The sequence below is a fragment of the Diplotaxodon limnothrissa genome, linkage group LG9 (genome assembly GCF_057381915.1).
Source record: "Diplotaxodon limnothrissa isolate DT_005_m linkage group LG9, D_limnothrissa_male_GT1.1, whole genome shotgun sequence".
In the NCBI taxonomy this organism is placed as follows: Eukaryota; Metazoa; Chordata; class Actinopteri; order Cichliformes; family Cichlidae; genus Diplotaxodon; species Diplotaxodon limnothrissa.
Window position 1 is genome coordinate 9,325,335 of NC_140604.1, and position 24,406 is coordinate 9,349,740.

The window sequence follows — 24,406 nt, forward strand, 5'->3', positions numbered from 1 at the left end:
CCAGTTCATAGCCTACAAGTACTAGAGCATGATAGCTCATTCAGTCAGGAGGGTAAGGAGAAACCACAGAGCCCAGTGATCGTCCTTCCTCCTTCGCTGCGTTATGAAAGAATCTTCTAACTCTTTTGTCTGGATTTTGTTCTCACCATTTCCTTCTCTCCGCTTCCCCACTTATGCATTCCCTCCAAACTGAGCTGTCTTAAGGACTGTGGTTAAATGCCTTCATGCACATCCTTGTTGTACTGAGCTCCAGTGCGGTACACCAGGGAAAATGGTCCAAAGGGAATGACTGTGTGGTATTTTTCCTTCCTTTTGAGGTTATTAAAAGGGAAAAGATGGCGAGTTCATCGAGTTGCTTCCAAATGACAAGACAAAAATACGTGAAGGCTTCAGAAGATAGTTGCTATTTTATTAATGTCCAACACAGTAAAATCAGTTAGCCATTACAGAAAGCAAATATAAATGTATATATGGACTGTGTTTAAAATTAATCCTTATGTAATAGTATAACAATAAAAGCAATTACAAAACACAAACTGGCTGCCAGCATTACAGAGCAATAAAGAAAAAATGTTGAAATGTTGTCATGCTGCTTGTACTGTTCCAGACTTGTTGCTCAGATAAGATTATGGGGAAGAAACATAATTCTGAGAGAAGCTCAGCCGCACAACTTAATTCCAGAAATACTCTGAAGTGATGAGGAAAAGTCAGACAAGCAATTCAGATTTTACTTACAGATACACTCCAGCCTTGCATCACTGTTCTTTGGTTCATCAGAGCCACATCTCTTAAATCTGTGTTTTAAAAAGGGTTTGGTGTAAATACTTCGATCTCAGCTAAACTCCATGAGATGGCCTCACTGCTTACCTACATGTAAGCAGTGAGAGCTCTTAAGAAGACACGGCTGGTCATGTTAACCGTTCAGCTCACGAAAAAAAACACAACCCACAACTAAATGGTGAAATCCCCTGTTTAACCTACTTCTTAGTATTACTTCTCTTCTTTCCTTCTGCAGCCCTGCGCCACAGCTGAGAATATACAGCACCGCATTAGCAACTTGAGCGTGGTACTGACGTATTTGGATTTAAACACCCTGTTATTTTTCCTTTAATGATGTCTGACAGTGTCAACGATCTGTCATGCCACTGAGCTTTTCGTGAGCCTTCCCTTAAACGCCATCACTTATACTTAAGATTTTCTGTGTTCTCTTTTTACCTCTAATGGAAAAACAAACAGTTACTTAAAGTGTAAAGACTGGTATGCAGTAAACTGGTATGCAGTAAACTGGTATGCCATCATGGACCTTCTGTAAGCGAACCACTAGTAATCCACTATGTACTTGAGCAAAGCAGTTTTATTATGTATATCCCATTTAAAAACAGGCCTGTTAAGCAGCTAAATTTTCTATACAATCAGAATGGGACAACTTTTCTCTTCCAAAAGGCAACTGGTCTTCCCGGTTCCCAAACATTTACGGACTGTAAGGCGGTAAGCTTTCTATAACTTTCAGTCACAGGGTGATTGCACAGTTCATCTGGTGAGAAACAAACTCTTTCCAAACAATGATGGTCCGGGTTAGACTGACTGTAATCACTCTCAGATAGATTGGCAAAGGTTTGCCACCCAATTCAGAAACACAGACGGGCTGCCAAGAGTACCAACGTGTTGCAATCAACCCAAGTCAGTCTGCACCAATTAGCAAAGTTTTTCTGCAACAAATCTCTTTGCAATAGGTGATCTGACTCAACTGGTTGTATTCGAGTTATGTTTGCATATCAGTACAAGGCTGGTGAGCACCTACGTCATCAGTTAAATCACCATCCTGCAGTTTTTTTGTGGATGACTTTCTGAATTCCTGTTTCACATCCATGAGGTTCTGGGTGGATTCTGAATCTAAGCAGTCAATGTGAATCTCGCTTTAATCTGTGTATGTAGACGGTAAAAGATTTGCAACAGACAGCAGCATGTTTGTTATTTCCACCAATTTATCACAGTTAATCACCATATTATCTCCAACAGATTGGATGCAATTACCAACTTGACCTCATTCAATCACAAACTGATAGCAGACTAGATTGCAAGTTCATTGCCCAGTCGCAGTAACTTCACTTTTGCCACTGTGTCCAACCTCTGTTCTCCTAGTGAAATCTGAGGCATGTATGTCAACAAAAAGCACAGTGAAAAATGCAAACAGGTAAGATTATTATTAACTTGTAGAAACCTGTGTATCATGTGTTGAATGGTTGCATGTTACATCACTGTCTTGGGAAGTGTGACGTCTTTTTTCCAGTGTTGCACAGTCTGAGGTTGAAGACAAAAGGCTTCAAGGGTACACGTAAGTCATGAACAAACGAACCTGAAGCCCTTCACTGTCCTTCATCATTTTATAATAGAACTAGGATTATGATGCACATACTTTGATAGTCTGTGGGATCAACAGGTCACACTGAAACCACAAGATGCCAGATGAAACTCATAAATATGACACCTGACAGGTATTTCAACATACTGTAAACACTTGGGAACTTTAACACCAGGCATTGCTGGCATTATTGTATTACAGTAATACTATACATACTAATGTTTAAATGTTTCCTCAGTAAGTCTCTAAATTACTGTCACTAGAGTCAAGAACCCGTGAAAAGGAAGTTACACTACAGAATGAGGAGAACCATGAACTTTCTTTAGGCAGCACTGCCAAAACCAACATTTGGGGAAAGCACAGGGTTTTCAGTTTCACTTTAATGATACAATGTAGCAAAGTAAGAATAACGAAAAAAATAGGCCCGACCTGCTAATCAACTTTCATAAGAACAACAGGATTTAAACATGATCCCTGTTTTGTCGAGGAGGAGACTCCAAGGTTTAAAAGACTTTTTTTTATACTTAGGTAAAAAAAAACAACAACTTACAAATAGTAAGAAAATGTATTTTGATCGATTTCTTGTAACAAGGCTTCTTGGAAATAAAACTCATTACTGACCAAGATTTATAGGCCCATTATACTTATTTTGTAATTGTTGGTTATATTGTAATCCTCATCTTTCAAAAACCACCTGAATTTGTCAAAATGGTAAAATCCGGGCGAGGCTGATTTGTTTTCCTGTTTTGAATGCCTTAAGCTACCATGATACACCAAATATTCCTGTTTTAAGTTTGTCTCTAGCCAAAACGGAAGTCTGATCACTCCTGATGCTGGTCACCAGCTTGGTCATGGGGGATGGCACCCCATTCTGTAACCAGCATTTGCTCGAGTAAGCCAGTGTGGTTGTGTTGGTCACTCAGGCACGAACGGCACGCTCAAGCTGATCCCACAAGTGTTCACTGAGGTTGAGGTCAAGACAGGCAACTCCATCTTCTCCACTCCCAAATTCATTGATGAACCTTGCTCTGTGGGTGTAAGCCGTGTCATCTAGGAGGATAGCGTTCACTCCTAGATTGCGGAAATATGGGATTGCCACTGATTGCGGAATCTCATCAGGATAACTTTCTGCATTGAAATCACCTCCAGTGATGACAAGCCTTGCTTTTTCCCATGAAGGAAATACCGCCACACACCACCACACTGCCTCCATCAAAAGCTGTTACCCTATTAGTGCACCAATCAGCAAAGCGTTCTCTGTGCATTCTCATGGGCAGAATTGAGCATCAGTAATAATCAGGGCCCAATCTGGCACCTGATTATCAGCACCTGGAGTATCAGAAGCTCAAAACAAATCAAAAAGCAGAAAAAGCAGTTTGGCAACCCACACACTCAACTTTGCTGCTCAACTAACGTAGCCAAATTTAAGGGGAAATAAACAGACTTTCAAATTGTTAAAGCAAAGAAATAATCAACCAAACACAAATTTGCTTAATTTTTGTGCTTTAATCAGATGTCAACACATGAATATTGCATTGAGCGCCTGTCCCAGTGCCCTGATTAACCACTTTTGATCTTTATTCACCCACACAATGAGTGACATGCCGCCACCCTACACCAATCAGATATCTCCTTCTGAGATTCAGCCTAAAAAGGTGAGAGACAGAAAACACAGAGGCTGTTTGTTGTCTGTGTCACAAGCACACACACCCCCACACACTTGTGACATAAGTCCAGACAATAGCTTTCTTCACCCCTCTATCTGTGTCTTTGTGCTGAAGTGAATTGCCTGTTCCTGTCAAAGACCACACAAAGACTGGTGCCCTGGAGGAAGCTCGTGGTGAGGGAGGGTGGGAAAGAAGGAGCATGTGCCTGTGTGTGTTTTATGAGTGCTACATTAGCTCCTGAAAGTGTTCCTATTCCCACAGGGGGAAATGTCACCGTCTAAATGGGCTTCTCAAATATCCTGGCCAGCAGTAGGACCTTGTAGCGCAACAATAGCACATCTGACTCCAGCCCAGAAGGTTGAGTGCTCAAATCACATTGTGGTAAGAGGTTTTTGAAGTCAGCCACCATCAGTTCACGTTAGCCACACAAAATAAGCTTAGAAAGTAGGATAGCTCTGTATGCCACAACTCCAAAAATGCAAACAACACTTTAATTACTTTCCATTGGGGAATGTGGAGTATTTGGGGATGATCCCTCACAGGCGGCATAAGTATGATGTTGCATTTTCACAAACCACAAACAGCCAGAGTTTACGGGACAAATGAAATGTGACCGTGTGTCTTAAGATGGCATCTGCTGTGTAAACTGAGAAAGTGAGTGAGATGTGATGAAAGTATGCAAGCAGCTGCCAAAAAGAGGAGTCACAGAAAAGAACAACAGTGCGTTCATTATCTTATCACAGTTCTGCAGGTGCCGTTCAAACACAAATCGCTCTGCAGCAACATTATTCACTCTGATCTTTGTCTTTATATTAAGTCCATGATTCAACTTATAAATTCTGCAGGGAATCAAATAATTATTTCCCCCTGTAGATGTGTAATCACATGATTAGTTAGCCTTATAAATACAAAACTTTACATTGTGATGCTTTGTTCCTAATATTAGTAGCGCACTGCTTGTCCACCACGCTGTCTTCTGATGTCGACGTGTATCTAAGTTGTGTCATAGCCAGTCATGTCTGTTTGTGGAGGAGGAAACTTTCATTTAAAAATAGCGCCTGCATGACTCCTTCAACAAAACAGACCACATGCCAAATTCTGATTCTTCACAAATTGAGCAGGGATACAACATTTGACTAATAAGACTTCAGCTAATGAAGTGTGCTCATGCAAATCTGTTTGTCTGCCATGCTGAGCCATTAATTTGTGCTTGGCATAGGACTAGTCCAAAGGAAAGAGCCTATAGCTTAAAAAAAATCCCTAAATCTTACTAAACCTTTGGAGTTTGTGTGTAATATGTTTTATGGTTGTTTTTGACCTAGCAGTAATCTAAAGAAGAGAATAATAATCATAAAATATGCAGGCCAAATATGACCCTGAGGCAGATGAACACTTCAGTGAAAAGAAAACTGTAAGCATGAAGCAAAACTGCAGTCCTTGTACGAGTAAAGGAAGGAAGGCAGGTCGAGTTTCCATTTGGTTGGTTTATCTGGGAAGGTTACCGTAAGCACTCAGTGGGGTAAATTTTGAGATAAACACATCTTTAGCTGTATTCAGGCTTATTTTAGCCACAACGGCCCCTTGGCTATTACATCATAGGAAGTGGTTACACATTTCAGACACATTAACCTGACTCTGTCACGCTGCAAGTCATTTATGAACAATGGAGTTAACAGCACTTTGTTTTTGTTTTTTAAAGGGATGAGCATCGTGTAAAAACATATTTCTCACCAAAATCTCAGGAATTCATTAAAAGATGACGACACATTCCCCACCCTTTCACTCTCTGACCGAAGGGCTTATAGTCTATGAGCATTAGGCAGTGACCTCTGACCTCTGGGGTACAGACCTCCCTTTGAATCACTAAATGAGCCTAATGGTTCAACCTCTCAACTCTTACAGTTTGGGCTCTGTAGCACAATAACTGCTGTGATTTATAGTTAGCATGCTTTCCCCAGTGACTAACAAACATTACTGTCACACTTTCTGCTTCTCTTGCACACACACACACACACACACACACACACACACACACACACACACACACACACACACACACACACACACACACATCTCCTTAGCTGCTTATCTTTCCCTGAACTTTAACTGTTTCTGTCACGATAAAGTAAAGCAAATGCAGAATAGAAGATACAAAACAGCAATGGGATACTGTCATGACTTAGTCACATGTAGTGCATGGAAATAAAAGGTGTTTCCAGAGGTGCTTAGTATCTTTGTTTCTGTGCATTTCGCTTTATTCTATAGCCTGGAATGCCTTTTTATCATTAACATGTCCTTGTCTGTCATGAAGGCTGAGAAGTGGGTGTGTTGGTGCTGAAACACGCCTCAAAGGACGCAGCTCTTGAAGAACGTGCTCAAATGAAAAGCTAACACAATCCTTACATAAGGTTCATCAACACCAAACATACTAAGATTACTGATAGAGTGAATAAATGTGGATTCCTGTCACTTCTATTAGGGTGTGTAATCATCCTCATATGCAAACTAACAGATATTTCTGGCAGCTCTGCAGTCCATGTTGTCCAGTCAGAATTTCCCTGTGGAGCTGACACTGTTAAATCACACAGGGCTAAATACTGGGTGTTTACGAAAGCATTCTTCAACTCGAATCGACTCGCTGGTTAATTTGGCTGGCTGTCATTATACTTGGGGGGGGTGAGACAAATCCTTTCCTGTGGGGGTTGATTTTCCAGTTTAGTTCACCAGGTTTGTTTTGGTTTACTAAAATAGACCGAACAGGGCATAACAATTGCCTCTAAGAGGAAAATCGCAGCGTTAAAACTGTTGCTACCTACAGCCTGTCTGTGCGGAAGCAGACTCCAGTCGGATAAATAACTAGCGCTCTGATGGAAGTCTTACTCTGGTATTCCTCTGAGACAAAGTCACCTACAAGGTCTGTGCATTATTGATGTCGGCTTCCGGAGTACAACGCAGAGAGAAATATGATAACCCAATGTCCACGTGCAAGGAGACCTGAACAGTCTGGAGTCCTGCTGCAAAGTATTATTCAAACCACCGTATCCAGCATGACTCAGAGAACTCAAAATGAACAAAATGACTTGAAGTACTGTCATGTATAATTAAGGTTTAAGGGATATTCACGTATACATTTTAGGGAGTTCCAGACATGATAATTCCAAAACGTTCATAAAAGTTTCTTTTATGTAACATTGTTTCCTAAAGTATTTATTGCACTCCACCCAGATGCAGCAAGAAAGAGAGGGTTGGCTACCCACAGAGACACAAACAAACAGGAGGGGTGAGCTTTTGTTTGAATGCCTGTTTAAGTAACACTTAAAGTTGTGCATTGGTTAAAGTCAAACATCAGGAGAACAAAAAAAAAGAGAGAAGAAGATGATGCTCAGTAGTTACACATGTCTGACAATTTTCTAAACACAACTTTACACTAAAAAAAAGACCACATTAAGCTTAAATGAAACTACATAGCAGGTTACACACAGAGTAGAAGTGCATTTAGAAGTGTAACGCCTAGTTGCCTAAGCAACTTTCATTTAAACTGAACAAATTTCATTTTAAAATATTCTCTTCAACATGAGTTCTTTGGCCGGATCTGCTGAAAAGCATAAACAGCATTATTGATATCTTTGACTACACAGTTTTTCTGCCCTGCACTGAAAGATTGTCAGCACTAATATCAAGAGGTTAGCAAGGGATTGAGCTGATTACAGACTGTCCAGTATTGAGGCAAACTCTGCAGCCTAGTGACACAGAAAGCCTCCATGTATATGCATGCACATGTACTACTACCATCAGTTCTCTAGAGTCTCATATTGTAGTTGTGGAGAAGAAAGGAACCAGAAAAAAATATCCTACTGCACCTTTAAGTCAAAAGCCTGGCCATTATTTAGTCAAATGACACCTGCTCTTTCTGATTAGTCTGTTTGGATAAACCTCTGCAGTTTCCCTCACTGTGTGATTTGCTTGAGTAGGGGGTTTGTGATCCCTAAGCCTTGTTTCTCCAAGACTACAACTGCATCCCATCACCCCTTTTAAGTGCAACGTGGAAAGCTGAGCATCTGGTCTACATAAAAAAGCAGGTCGGGGTGTGTGTGTGTGTTTGTGTGTGTGTCTGTGCAGATCAGACATGCTGCCTCATGGCTCAGCATGAGCTGAAACTGCCGCTGTGAAGGTTTCACCAACAAATAAAAAAAGGCATAATGTGAGGATCCAATTGTGCAGCTTAATAATTGTACCCAATTATCATCAATAATAAAAGTCCATTTTCAGACGGGCTGTGGCAGTGTTTGAGAAGCAGGACGGTGGTTTAATGACACAACATCTCGATTCATTTGGGGGACTTTTTTAAACCAGTCCTATGACTGTAAAAAAGCAGCTTAGGAAGGTTAGGGCTTCATTAGTGAACAGGAAGCAATTTGAATGTAATATCTGATAAATAAGAAAAGCTCAGCTGTCATAAACACCAACCTTTTATTCGGTGAGAAAGACAATACACGAGTGTGTGCTTAAAAGCTAACATGTTGGCTCGCATCAGCACGTCACATTTTTACTGGCATGTTTATTAGCGGTCTGTCTGCAGTGCCAGGCAGGTAGCTTGATAGGGCAGCTAGCAAGTTTCAGCCCATCTGAGAGAGGGCTTATTAGCAACGCACGTGGACGTACCTTACACACGTGTGACATGGCAGAAAACCTCCATGACTTGGCAAGAGACAAAATCTGTCTAACATCTATCATAACACTAACATGAACATTTTATCTTTTGACTTTTAAAACATTTGATTGCATATAAACTGTTATACAGAATATGGTTAAATAATGCCTTCTGGTTTTAAACCTAAAGTAGGGATGTAGCATTACCACCCGCTCTTTTAAAGTGAATGGTAATGCCACTACCCAGCAAACATGCCCATGTGGGTCCACAGTGGGTAGTTGTGGATGAAATGTCAGGCTTTGTGGTCAGGGCAAACCCACACTTACCCCATGTGATCCCCAAGTGCATGTACCCACACAGGGCCCACAGCAGGTTTATTCTTTGGGGCCCCTATTTGAGTTTTCACAGTGAGCTATTCCAATGCACATTGGACCTAGCAGTTTTGTGGGTAACCCACTGTGGGTTGCCCATAGAAAACCCATGTGGAGCTCATGTAGGCTAGCCAATGAAGAGCCCATAACAAATTTGGCCTTTTGGGTCCCATTGAGCAGCAGTCCCCAACCCCCGGGGCCACAGACCGGTAGCGGTGCGTGAGTCGTTTGGTACCAGGCCGCGAGTTTAGGCACAGGTGTGAAATTTATGGTTTTCAGGGGTTTTTTTTGGTTTTTAGTGTTATTGTTTTTATTGTTTTTATTGTTAACACGGTTTCCCTGGGTCTTTTCCCACTGAGAAGATGACCGAATCAAAACATCAGTAAGATTAAAGTTAAACTGCATCTTATCTATATACTGCAAAACAACAATTTTCTGGTCCACATTTCATATCAGCTGGTGGGGATAATGCACTATGGGCCACATGTGGACCCTGTAATATGGGCGCTGGGTGGGCACGTCACTGTGGGCCCTGGTACCAACGTGAAATATGGTGCACTTCCAGGTCCCAGTAGGGGACCAGAGCCATGGGGGAGATGTGTCATGCAGGCCATCTGCTCAGTCTTGGATTGAGAGCAGTTCCAGTCACATTTGGTGCAGATGTGAAATACTAATTATTGACTATGCATCGAGGTTCAGACATCAACAGAAAAAGATGCATTTATACATGAAAGTTAATTGAAATGAAGCAATTTCATTTTCAACTAGCAAAGTAAAGACTAAAGCTGGCAAGTTTCTACTAAAACAATGTCTAATACTGGCCAAAAAAATCCCTCTGAAGGTACACGAGTCAGGGCATTCCCTGCAAATCGAGGTCTGCTGTTTCAGTACAATTCGTTGAACACTCTTCGTCTACTTATAGAAACAGCAGTCAGCATAATTTTGGCACACTTTTGTTTATTATGTTCTAAGACCAGAGGTTTTGCTCACCAGATGGGACGTCTATATGCGCCAAGAGAAACACAGAGCACAGGGTGAATCACCGAGAACAGACAACCCGCAGCGGCGATGTCACGGCACACACAGCTCTTTCACAGCCGGCAGATGTGGAGCACAGAGAGTAGTGTTTTCAAAGATTTGTGTCTATGTGGCTAAAGAAGGAGGTGCCTTGTATCTAAATGTAGAACAAGCATCATTATATGCCACTTATTGCGTAGTATTTAAGAGTTCAGAACTCATAGTGTCAAACTGCGGCTCACAGCTACCTACAGCAGTTATGGAAACAGGCGTTTAACAGGGTGCAGGCAGCCCATACGGGGGAATAGTCATTGTATACGTGTATCAAGTTTCTGAATGCAGAATATGACTGTAATCTGCATTTTCATATGATTTTTAGAGAAGAAAATATGTCAAAATCTCAGTCGGTTCAAGAACAACATATGTAGAGCAAACATTAAAATCCCTGGCATGTGAAGGCCAGCAGGAGGGAGAGGCAGCTCTTTGGTCTTACATATTGAAACAGTGCACCACACAAGCCACATCTGTACTGCAAATGCTGGGCACAAAATTAGCTAAATTAGGTAAAGACCCTGCAATAATAGACACAAAACCCCAACAACCCCCTATGAGCAAGCAGTGAGTGACAGTGGAAAGGAAAAACTCAAAAGGTAAAGTTTTAACCCTAATGGTTAAAAGTAGAGAGAGTGTCTGTCTCAAATCCAGACTGGGAGCTGTTCCACAGTAGAGGGGCCCAAAAGCTGAAGGCTCTGCCTCCCATTCCACTTTTAAAAATACCCTAGGAACCACAAGCAACCTTAGAAGGATGTGCTCTGGTTGGGTTGATATGGTACTATGAGGTGTTTAAAAGATGGATCCTGATTATTCAAGAACTTGTATGTGCGGAGGGGGATTTTAAATCCACAGGGAGCCAATGAAGAGAAGTCAGTATGGGAGAAATATGCTCGCTGCTTGTAGTTCCTCTCAGTATCCTAACTGGAGCATTTCAGATCAAACGAAGGCTTTTCAGGAAGTTTTTAGAACAAACTGATAATAATGACTTGCAACAGTCCAGCCTAGAAGTAAGAAGTACATTTCCTCAAGCATAATTTTCTGCCTCATGTTCATAAAAATTAAAATAAACCAATATTTGAATATATCTGAGGTCGGCCAATATCATCTCAGAAAATAAAAGCTCACCAACAGACAGCTCTGGCTCTAAGATATTTTGGGACATGTTTTCCCCTAAACTAAAAAGACTATTTATTCAGCATCTTCTATCAGTGTCATTGAAAATATATTATGGTAAATGGTAAATGGTCTGTATTTGTATAGCGCTTTATTATTTTGAATGAAGCATCTACCAAAGACGGTGTGGAAAATCCCCAAGATTTTAATACAAACGTCTTAACCAGCTTTTTTTTTGCTGAAGTTTCATTCATTCAAACACAAACTGCTTTTTTATTTTTTTTAATCGAATTGTCAGAAATAACAGGAAACTGCAGAGACATGCACACAGTAAAGACAGATCATTGTGCTTACACGTATAGTCCCCCCCCTAAAAGCCCCTTTCTGAGCATGAAAAATCCTGTTAATATAAACAAAGCCCAAGCTGCAGTATTTTAACACAATAAAATGCATTTATTCAACAGTAACACAGTAGCTTCAGACACAGGAAAAAGGGCAAAGACAGAGAAAGCTCATGAAAAGCACTTTCTAAAGGATCACTGTGGCAAACACCCAAAGTACACAAACCTTAACATCTGACAGTCTGAGCTATAGAGAGTACACAGTATAGCAAAACACCAAAATCCAGAAGAAGTTAACAAAGAACCAAAGAGCTGCCTAAAGAGAAAAAGGAAAAAGAAAATCCAGATGTGTTTATGGAGTTGTAAGGAGCAGGGCTTCAAGTATTCTTGTACATTCTATTAATGTCCTGCCAGTTGTCAAACAAAGCTCTTTAATAGTGTGCATTTGTGGTCCATAAAAAGTGACTGATTGGACCAAAACAAACAAAGAAAGGTGGAAGTTTTGTGTGTTTGTCATAGTTATAAGCCTGAAAGTAAGTAGTGTAAGTTTAAGAAAGACTATAAGAAAAAAAAAACATGCCGGAAACTTTTAAAAGAAACCGATTTATAGTAGGAGGTAATGCAGGCGAGCAATGAAGAAAGAAAGAAGCTTATAGATTGTCTGAGGTGAAAACAAGCACAGAGATAGAGCCCGTGGACATTAACTCATATCAGTTAATATAAATGACAAAAACCATCGACTGTGACTGAGATATTGCTTTTACCTGAGCCTCATTTCTTTTCATACGGGCAGAACACATTATGTAAAGTCTACAGAGCAGTACATTATTAGGACAGTCATGATGTCTTGAACTGGACATATTTTGAAATCATTTTTCTAAATGAATGAAATCAAGCCAAAGCATCACAGACAAACGGGGAAATTATCCAGAATTTCAGGATTTTCAAAGATTCAAACTCCAGTAAGTGATGGAAGATTTGTACTTTGCAGTTAGGGGACTCTCACTGATAGGGCACAGGAAGCAGGCAACACAAAGGAAAGGCACTCGAGGCTGAAAAGAGGTAACATCAGTCAGACATAGGAGAGAAAGTGAGAAGGCAGAAAGGAAACGGATCAAGGACAGAGGAAGCGTTCAATAGTTCAGATGGACAGAAAAGCACACGAGAGGTGGAAAAGAGGTTAAGTAGACTGCATGAACCTTGAAATAAAATGGGTTACATATCCGATGTGCAGGGTGTTATGTTGAAACATGGGAGCTTCATGCTTCTGCTGTAGTTTCAGACTGAAAGCTGTGGCTCTTTCATTAATCATGAGTTTTGCCTCTTTGGCTAGGAGCAATGGCTTGGAGTTTTTATGAAAACAAACACACCCATACAGTGTGAAACCCCACTTAAACTTCCCCTGCAGAGAAAATTGCACCAACTAGCTGATGCGATGTTCAATCCAAAGTCAAACTGACAGAGGTAAGAGGTTCTGAAAAATGTGCGGTGATGTGTTTGCAGCGGTAGCTTCAAAGGCGGGATGATCATACTGTGGTGAGGTAGTGCAAAGAAGCATCTGCAGAGATCAAAGCTCCACACCAGGGTTTTAACATGACTAAGCTCCTCTCTTTTATCCAATACATTTAAAAGACGATGGACTTGCCTGACTAATACCGAACACTATCAGCACGGATATTTTAAAGAGCTCTATATAGCATTATTATCTATAGACCCTGAAGGAGAGGTCAGAGGTCAAATGTGACAAACTTTAAATCTTTATACTGTACTTTCTATATGTTGACAATACACAGCACAGCATCATAGTTTCTAAGGCTTTTTGTCAGTTTTTAACCAATAAACCAATAAGTTGACCTTGAAGACCTTGGTGGGCCTAAGACGAATTTTAATTGTTAACATGATCCCACTCGACAACTTTTATCAGAATTCATCTCAACCTTTTGAGCTGTTTGTGTTGACAGACTGTATTACACGCACCCAGACGCTACCAAAAACATAACCTGCTTGGTGGAGGCGATTAAGTTCTAATCCTGACAAATCTGCAACACAGCCAACATGTCACGAATACCAAATCCGATCCGGTTTCACTTTCTTTCGGCGTGTGAACATGTGACACCGGATGAACGCAGTCCACTTCTGTATTTTGATGTAACAAGGCTAAGAGGAAACAAACATGGCTGCTCAACCGTTTTTCTGTTCACTGTCTTCAAAGCTTGGCAGCGTGAGCAGCATTTAAAGCCAAAGGCTCACGGAGACACTTGGCTCACAGAAACTATCAGCACTCCCCTAGTGCTGTTGTGTAAAACTAGTTATTGTGTTGTCAATACTAAGTTAAGTTTCCTGTTTTGTTAGCAGTCAGGGTAATTGTACCTCAGCACTAGAATGCAGTCTGAAGGCTGCCCTTCAGATTCACGACATCCAACAAACGTCCAACATCCACAAAACACATTTTTGTGTAGGAGCAAGTATGCATGCATATGTTGTCAGCAAAGGTCCTGGCTTCCTACTCAAAAGCCAATAGCTGTCAACACAAAGAAATGATATAAATCTTTCCTCTGCCCAAACTCTGTGTAACAAAGTGTTTAAAAAGGAAGAAGAAGAAGAAGAAGTAATAGAGGGAAATCCCTAACCTTAAAAACATAATGTGCCACCCTTTTTTCTCTACCTTATAATTTTCTGATTTTCCCATGTTACCATTCTCCTGGCAACAGACATCTTCCAGACATAAGCGTAACTACATTATGCTTAACTTTTAGGACACGCAACCACAACCAATGAAGTGCCTGTGGAGAGCAAAGCATAACGAGGGAGCATGGGAATCAGTACAGTGCAGAAATGGCTCGCTCGCATGGGTTCGATCGTGGTGCCACAGGAGCAGAAGCTGGACAATAATAAGTACATTATATAAATAATAAATAAGCAAAAAGAAATGAAGCTCTGGACAATAGAGAGTGTGTCATGTCTCAACTATCACGCCACTGCTCCTCCTTCCTTTTTACTACCTAGTCTGTCTCTCTCGTCTAATTTCTTCAGTCTTCTAATAGACTAAATATGCACTCTTCAAACCCTGTTCTTGCACCACTTTATTATCATGTCTCAGCACGATCCACCATTATCTGTTTTGCTTTTATCTCTTCAAATGTCTGATGTGTTCTCAACTTAAAATCAGATAATGAGCATGAATTGGAGCGTTAACTGCATCGTGTAATTCATCATGATTACTTGGATGTTGTGCAAGTAGCCACCTCTTGAAAGACAAACTTTTTGACCGTGAACCGCGACAAAAATGAAAGACATGAGAAAGAAATGAGAGAGAGAAAAAACCCAAACAAGAACAAAACAAAAAGCAGAGGCTACAAAAAGGCAAAGCGTGGAGAAGGCAGCACACACAAGGAAAGGGAATAGGAAGAGTGTAAAAGGAGGACAAAGGAAAAGAGAAAGGTGGTGGTGGTAAGGAAAGAAGACAAGAGGATGGAAAGGGAGGAGAAGCAGTTGAGAGGGAACAAAGGAGATGCTGAGAGAAAGCACTCCGGGCTTTGCCTTCAAGGTTAAATCTAATGAGCTACGTGTTTATCGATGAAAGACTTGAGGACACAATTACATTGGGGAATGTAGAAATGTTCACACGCGTAGACACAAATGCAGTGCGCCCATCAACTCGAGGTAATCCGAAGACTTGCCGATGCTTGAAACAAGACTGTACCTCAAATTAACCTCAAAACACATCTCATTCTCTTGGTGTTTCCATGACAACGGGGTGTCATTTAGCTAAAGATGACCCCAAACCAACTCAAAACTTCACACGCGAAGATCACCAATTTTTCCAAATAGGCCATGATTTTTTTTTCCTGTAGCTAGTTTCCCTTCATTTTATTCAACTGTCAGTTCATATTTTTCTCGTTCCGTCGTATTGTCTCTCTGATGCCATGTCATAACACAAGCTGACTTCAGTCCAACCGAAAGCAAAAGCAGCACAAGTGTAAGGATGGACGCCAGCCATACCAGCCAACCAGCCAACTTTGAACCACATCATAGTTGGCACAGTCTGCGATGTGAAAGGTGATGCAAGTGGCGCTGCATCTCTGTCTGTGATTGACTGCAACTCCTTTGCTCCTCCTCCTCCTCCACCCAGTGCTTTCACTGAAGCTGCGCTCATTAATGTCCAGAGTGATGGAGGACAACGCCATCAATCTTGTTTAGGACCACCACAGTTGAAGGCTTGGTGTTAGAGAAGAGCCACTGGTGGGGGTGAAATTGCATTGTTCTGGCCTGACTTTAGAGCACATGTGCATCTCTGATTGGTGGCAGTAAAGGTGAAGGGCGCAGGGCTAAAAAGATGGAACAATCAGCGCAGATAACACTGTTCCACATGGTGAGATCCAGGTACAGCAAAGTATTTTTTTATTGATTCCACATCTTCCCTTTTCTCTCTGAGTGATTTCTGATAAGGACTTCAAATTTAAAATCTTAAAATAAGCTAGCAATAGCACAGGACTGATGTAGTATAAAAAAGTCCATCACTGTTATAAACATCAACATATAGGCAAAGCTTTTTAGCTCACATAGATTTTTCTTAGTTTTAGCCAAACAAAAACAAAAACAAAACCACCCAAAAAACAAAAAATAGACAAGTATCAACCAGAATATGCAGGTTGGAATTTTTCTTGGGAAAACTGCAGATGAGAGATCCTCATTTACAAAGTGGTGGGTTGCTGGGAAATCTGTTTGGTTGACAGTGAGAAACTGGCTAAACCAGATCATTCACTTAAACCTCACAATACATACACAACAACACACATACGCACACTCGACTCTCTCTAGGATGTCATCAACACATGCCGGAGTAAAAACAAACATTAATTTGTAAGAAAGTTTCACTGAGGTTATAGCCTTACTATAAAACAGCATTCAAATTCAGTAGCACACAAATGTGTTAGAAACACAAACAAGCCAGAGGCCTTGTTCTGTCAGTTATACACCACTTAGCAAACTCTCAGGTGTAACGTGATCTAAGATACCCAACACCTACTGCCACTCAGCCTCCTCCTGGGGTTGTGTACAGTCGCTGCCTTTAATAGCAACGAGGAGGGGAAAACGCCAACGAGATCTCCAGGAAAGAGACGAAAGAAATCAATAAATGGAAACTAAAAGCATACTTGACAGTTTTTGATTGCATATTTAAGTCATGAATGTTGATTAAAGTGAAAAAATGTTACCACAGCACAACTACATCACCATTTTAATAGAGACAAATTCAAAACCTTATTGACCTCATAGACGTTTTTAGAATTCAGAAGCAGCACTCCTACAACTCTCTGCAGTAGCCGTCCTCCCACTCGATTCCTCTTAAACTGTAGCGTTTTGGAGAATGTGAGGATCTGTTTGCAGACAGCGGATGCTATTTGTAGGCCGTCTCCTTCCCTCAGATGATTACTGATCCCTAATCACAGGGTGTGAGTCCGTTGGCCTGTCAGTGGGAACTTAGCATGCTCCTAGCCTGACAAGCCGAAACTCATCTGTTATCAGTGTACGACAACACAATCAGGATCTTTAGTGTCTTTCCTACTCATTGTTGAGATGAGTCAGCGTCCTACAGAAACATCCTTCACTGGGAAAATCGGTCACTGTTCAGTGAGCAAACGAAAGGTCAAGACAAACACATGAAAACAGTAAGACTGACCCTGACTTCACTCTTAAATAGTTCCCATGTCTTTCAGCCGCACTTCCTCAGCCTGTACCGAATGACCCCATTTCATGGTCCAAGACTAATCATCCCACAACATGTTCTGTAACCAGAAAAAATGTCTGGGCAGGAAATTACTCCGCACAGATAAATCCGCAACTTTACATATTCATCAGCAACGTTCTCCGAGCAAAGACCCCATGCCAGCCATCAAAAGCAGACGAGCTGAATTTACAACTCATCTGCAGAAGCACAGTGTCTGAGCTGAAAATGTGCATAACCATAACCAGGCTACTCATGACAGTGCAGCTTTTTGCTTTGGGATGATCTTGTAAACAACACATTTGTTTCTGTCTGACTATTTACAGTACACGGAGCGTGAAAGCACTACCAGCAATTATAATTTTTTTTAATATGATAAAAGGAATCCAGTTAATTGGATTGCATGCAGGAATTTACCTCGGGGATAAAAGAAAACCCAGAGGTATTCGTTTTTGTAGCCCCTCTGGCTTCAATCCTGCCGAAATAGATGAGTATAAAAGTAACAGCCAACAACATCAATCAAACCACTCAAAATCTCTTGTATCTATGATTTGTCAAAGCATGCTGCAGTCTTTGTTTGTGCCAGCAAAACATAGTGCCTATATAAAACTATAATCTGGCTTTCATTTGATGTCTGACAACCAGCAACCAAGTTATTGCTTCTCTCTATCAATTAAAACCAACACATCGTATTCAACGTGATAAAAAAACTGACTCATCTCTGAATCGTTTTTCTCATGAAGAACTTGGTCGCCTTGGGGCGCAGCCGCACAATTAAGGGCAAGTTCACCTTCTCCAAAGGAGACGAATATTGAAGGCACAAGGTCACACACTGTATGGCATACAAGGTCATACGTGCTCTGTGGTATTGTAATAAAACAGCTTATTAGAAGCAGAGGGTCAGCAGAGGATTCACTCAACATTCCTCGTATATACACTTTAGATGTTCCAGAATGGGAACACACCAGAGAGGCTTCTTTTTGGGACTCTGTTCAGAGTCATAATTTATTTTGAAGTCTTCATCAGAGTTAAGCCACTCTAAACTCCCAACTACTATATTTCCCCAACAGAACCTCTTGAATCCCTGCATAACAGACAAGAGTGAATTCCCAACAAGAGAAGTGCTGATTTTATTATAAGACTCTAAGCACCAGCACACCAACCTGCCAAAACCTTTTTCCGTTGCATTCATTAACTTCACAAAGAGAGAAACCCACTTTAGCAGAGCAGCCAACTTTTCCTATCGCCCATTTCATGAGGCAATTCTTGATTCAAAATAAGTCACTGCAAATGCATGCAATATTTCACAGTCCCGCCAGCATCTAATCCCTTCTAACATCTAGGATTTATTTTTCTCCCGTAGCCCTGAGCATGCCGATTTCATTTCACAGCTCTGCCTGGATGTTTGAGAGGGAATCTTGGAGGGTAGAAGCTTGGAAAAATTGACACAAACAGATAAAAAGCCAGTCGTTTTAATGTATAAGCAGTGACACGTGATGTATTTCTCCCAGAATTTATATGAGGAGTAGTGCAAAACAAAATTTCACATAGGCATTCACAGGTGAATGATATGTGTTGTGTAATTCCTTATCCTATTACCATCACCATTATATGCAATCATTTGCAAGTGTTTTGGAATGATCCAGTTTAATGGAAAATAAAGATTGATATTGAATGAAGAAAAGATTATTCACTTATTTGGCAAAAGAAATGGAAGTGTCTGCACCGTTGGACACCAAAAAAGTAATAACACTGAGCAAATGAATTTAATTCCAGACCACTGGGAAAGAGTTCAAGTTCACATTCTGGTTATGGTTGATTAGTAAAGGTGTAGTTTGAAAGAGCTTTTTAGGTATCACTACAGTAATCAGGTTAGGGGCCGATGATGTCAATAGCATGAAAAGTTAAGCTTTGGATGCTGAATACTGGATGAATGATGAATACTTAAAAGTCCCAAACCCAACCCAGTTATATAAATGATGTTGCTTCAGTCATTATGCTAATTTGTAGAATAGTACAACATAAATGTAGCATTAAGACCAAATAATACCACACAGTCACTGCATTACCAAGGCCCAGCCAGTTAAAATACAAGGATGTACTATTGGATTGTATTATTTCACTCTCAGATCATGCAATAGTACGGTATAGGAGCACAAACCGTGAGGATTTCTCTTCAGTTTCAGCAACACAGACGGATTCAGTTGTTAAGAATATGCTAAAAGTTTTAAAACCTATAAACCAGGAATAGATCCATTATAAGTACCAACTAAAGGTATTTAATGTTTGCATTGAGCCAACACTCAATCATCAAAACTCTGAGTGCTCCCGGTATTGATTAAAGCTTAGTGCAGCTGCTAACGTTACATGACCATGTTTATTTGTGTTATCCACTAAAAGAGAAGACTTTGTGGAGTGCTTGAGGGTTGAAAGACCCAGAGTGCCTTAGTGGGATTAAAAGCCAATGACAGACAAAGCCACATGATAACTTTGATGCTGTATATGAATCACTTTCAAAATCTAACACAGCTGAGTCAAGTCAGTGTAAGCTTTAAAAAAAATTGAAACTATATAAATCAATTAGCAATTAAGTTTTGATTCTGTGTTTTCACACAAAGTGTGTATAAAGGCTGTCATTCTGCCAGAGAGTCTTAAACTCTGCAATCATCCCCAGGGCTTCGTGTTATTAAATACGAACATGTTTACATAGGGAACCCACCTGGTACTCTTCATGATTTGTACATTTTTCAAGATCTTTCTATTGAAAAACTACCACTTTGTATATCCAGAGTAACAAACAGTTAATAAAGAACAAATTATGTTGATGGATTGTTTGCTTGGAACCTGAGATGGATTTTTTTGTTCGCATGGCGCATGTTCTCCATGCGCCTGCATTGGTTCTATAGGTTCTATAAAAACAAGGCCATAGTTTCAAGGTCAGAACATATATGCAGTCAACATGACAGTACCCATTTGTTTTTGGTTTTAGAAGTTGTAAAACTACAACCAACCGAGGGCATTGAAGTGAACAGCTAACATGGCTATTAGCTAACTTGGTTAGAAAGGTTCATCTGTGTTTTTAAATGGGAAATTTTGGCTAGTGGGGAAAAAAAAGATTGAACAGCCGACTTTTCAAGAGTGTCTCCTTGTATAACCAAAAATGTGGCAAGTATGTACAGTATCACTCAGGCTGCCCACTTTACACTTTATATTTGTTTTTGAAAGGGAAACTTTTTGTATACCAAGCTGTTTGGACATTAACTTTCGTAACATGTTAAAGGGTGTTTCTCCCATCTATTCTTTATTTCCTTAACTTTCATTTATCGACATTAGCCAATATAAAGAGATTGGCAAACAGCTAATAATTAAAAAAAAATGCTGATAATATTGAAAGACCCCCTTGCCTTTGGTCCTTTCCCTCGAGGAAGGGAAAGATTGTACATAATCACCACTTATGTCAAACAAGGAAACACCTGTCGTTAAAAACTCAGAGACAAACGATATGAAGGCAACTTGAAAAGAGATATTATCAGGTAACCTTTGTGAATGAGGGACGAGCAACATGTTCGTTTGAACAGTGTTTTTGTTTATATGTGTTGAGTCTGCATATTGTCCATGTGCCTGCATTGCTTCTATAGACAGTAAAACACAAGGATGTAGCTTCCAGGTTAGAAAAATAAAGCCGATGTGGAAATGAATTAAGCCTGTGTTTTACCTGAAGGTCTCCATGTGGCTGTAGCTGTGATTGCATGAACTCTTCCAGTCCTGTAGAAGTCTACAGGAAAATGGGTTTCTGGACTTGACCTCTGTAAAGGCCTTCCTGATTAGTTTGTGGCCTCAGTAGCTTATTTCAGGCCATAATGAATAAATAATTAAGTCTCTTTGGTAAATACTGGTCACACTATATTTCAACATGCAAGATTATCTGTGGAATGCAGATTCACTAACTTAATAACAAGTCAGAAGCCAATGGGCAAGTAGTTTCCAAGTCAGACCGGCCTCATCTGGTTTTGTGAAACCAAGCTAATGATGGTGAAATAATCAATTTTGAAGCTTCAAAGCAAGATTTGGATGACACCACAGTAGCTAGGTCCATGTTTTTTGTACCGCCTGGCTGGTAGCATGGCTTCCTCCTCCAGTCCAAAGACATGGATGTTAGGTTAACTAGTGACTCTAATTTGGCGATCTCCAGTAGACAAAGTTTTGTATCTAGAAAACAGCACTCTACTGAACGTAGGGTTACATACAGCTTGCAGAAAACTGACTTGACAGTAAGAACAGAAACGTTCTATAAATTCAAGTATTAGTTCATTCCAAAGGTAAATTAGCAAGCAAAAATGTTAATAAAATCCTTAAAATTGCCATGTGTAGTGGGACATTCATGTTCTTGCTCATCTTCTACAAACAAAATAAACATTGTTTGCTAGCATATTACAATTGCTAGCATGTTATACTACGATAATTCAATGATAAATCAGTATAAGTGCTTTTTAAAATGTGCTTCACCAGAGTATTCTTGTGCAATTTAAATATGAGTCAGGTTTTAAATTTAATAAGGCTTCTAAACTTGAATGACTTTTTTTTTTAAGGATTGAGAGTAAAGCCAGAAAAAAGTAATAAATCCCTCAATTTCATAGCTCTACACACTACATGTTACATTATAATAAGAATATGGTGTTTTTCAGGTTGTACGTTTGTAAAAAATCTAACTTCTCAAAACATTTATCAGCTGTCACACTTTCAGAGGTTAATTTCTCGACTGTGTGCTCCAACACAGCTCTGTAACTGCAATCATGGCCATAAGTTGTTGACAAAACAGTGGATCACACCCAAGAAGGGCGGGCATGGTCTGCATGTCGAAACACCACAAACTGCATATTTGGCCTTTGCAACAACTTGCTCTTAGCTGAATCCAGCTTGAGGCAGGAATTGTCATCTCACGGAGACGTTTGATTAGAAAAACAAGATAGACATTCTTCAGATGGCTACTGTACCCAAAACAAAAGGAAATACCAAAATCCCAAAACTGTGAATGTAATAAATCCACAGATTTACTTTCTGCCCTTAAAAGTACGCTTTGAATGTTTTTATGGATAAGCATGGTTCTCCGCACCAAAGCTGTTAATGAGCTGCTAATTGAGACCACTTGACTTACTTGACCCTGCGGTCAGCTTTACGTTCGGTTCATCCCACCAGCCAGGGCAGGGTGAGCCACTCATTCAGTCAAGTAAATCACATCAACAACCAATCACTGCCCTGAACATCTGAAACTAGAGTCGACTGGAAACATTTTAACAGCCTGGTTGCTCCGTTTGTTTCTTCTTTCCTCTAAGCAGACGTCTTTACCCAAACTGACCTCCAAAATCCGTTTTATATTCACATTTTTCAAACTGTTCCATTGTGCCCGTCTACAGAGCTGTTTCCTTGGCTGCTCCCACTGAAGTTTAAGTGAACCAAAGAGATTATTTCTGCCTTCAGAGCAGCTCTGCCTCTAAGAAATGATTGTATAACTATAAGTGGAATCTTTAAAAGCTGCGAGAGCTTGATTTAGGAGCATCTCTTGACTCTGAAGCGGAGGCACGGCAGCCTATATGGAAACGTCATGCGTGTGTTTTAGAAGGGGGGAAAGAAGGAACCTCCGTGTCAAGACGTGCAAAGAGTAAACAATGGGAAGCTGTCAAAGCAGCCTTTAAGACTACTCTGTGAAAGCTGAAAGGATTTTTCCATCTGAGCAGGACTGGCAAACATAATATCTGGCCTTTCTGCCTAAAATACATTTAATTCAACAGCTTGTCACCTTGCTCAAGTTTTCCATTTAAAAATAGCCCAAACAGAGGTTAAGCAGTCCATCCTCCGACCAGAACGGCAGCTGAATGATGTGTTAATCTTTTCTGTTATATACCGGGCCCCTGCACGACATCAGAACTGCGTGATGGTGTTTTGACGTTTCTGGAAAAGCTTGATTTGATTTTGTTGAACTCTACCAACATTCCTGCATTGACTTGCCTGACAAAACAGAGTAAAAGACAAAATATTTTCACGTACTGAACAAAAAAAAAAGAAAAGAGAAGAGAAGACAAAGAAAAAAAACATGAAGTAAAGGGTAAAGGAAATAACTTGGTTAATGAAAGAGGACGTCAGAGGATGGCTTTGCTAAAACCACAAGCTACAGGAGGGTTCTGGTTAACAAAAGACCGCTACTAATTCCACATGTTCTACTGTGTTTCAGCCGTCTGCCACGAAGCTCATTCCTTTGACTCCCCAACATCGCCGTTTAGCTACCAGTTAGATCAGCAGAATTACAACATGAAAGGAGCTTAATGGTAAGCTTTCAAAGAGCAGCCCTATTATCGTCTGGTGACTAATCTGCGATAACAAATGGAAGTGTGTCAGGTGAATATGGAACTAGACGAAGAGAGGAGCGGCAGGACACGCAGGAGCGAGACAGAAAACATGTGATGCAATAGAACGACTGATTAAAGATCGCAAAGATCAAATTATGGCATCTAATCACGCGTAAGCTATTGTCAGGGCATCATTAAGTACTGGATAAAATGCTCCATTTATGGAAGGGCAGAGAGAGGGAGAGAGACCGAGAGAGCAGGATCATGAATGTTGGTTGGTCAGAGTGCATTCAGGACCTCGTGGCGCAACGGTAGCGCGTCTGACTCCAGATCAGAAGGTTGCGTGTTCAAATCACGTCGGGGTCAGAGTTTTAAGATGCATCCTCTTTAATGTGTGCAAGACCCCTAGTGAGATAGATAAAACAACACCCATGACAAAATGTGAGTTTTTAATCCATTACTTAGAGCAGCTGTTAAACATCACCGACTTACACTATTCTGTCAGTTGACCACATAATCTGTGCCAGGTAGGGCTGCCACAAACGATTATTTTGATAGTCGACTAGTCACCGATTATTTTTGCGATTAGTCGACTAATCAGATCATCATCCATTAGACGTAAAACTACAGCTTATTGCACCAGCAGCATCTGCTCTTATATAACTATCATTAGCTTACAGCTTTAAGTGTTTAAGGTCTGTGCTAACTAAAAATAAAGACAAGATGATAGTTTATTGAATTTTAATGAAATTTGCAGATTG

The 24,406-nt window shown here is 40.4% G+C and overlaps 1 protein-coding gene and 1 non-coding gene across 2 annotated transcripts in view; one reads left to right on the forward strand and one right to left on the reverse strand.

Moving 5' to 3' along the window:
* Window positions 1-24,406, reverse strand: part of LOC146625084 (partitioning defective 3 homolog) — a 359,232-nt gene that overhangs the window by 326,323 nt on the left and 8,503 nt on the right. The window lies entirely within an intron of this gene.
* Window positions 23,940-24,011, forward strand: trnaw-cca (transfer RNA tryptophan (anticodon CCA)). Its single transcript has one exon. It is a non-coding gene; the product is annotated as a tRNA-Trp (tRNA).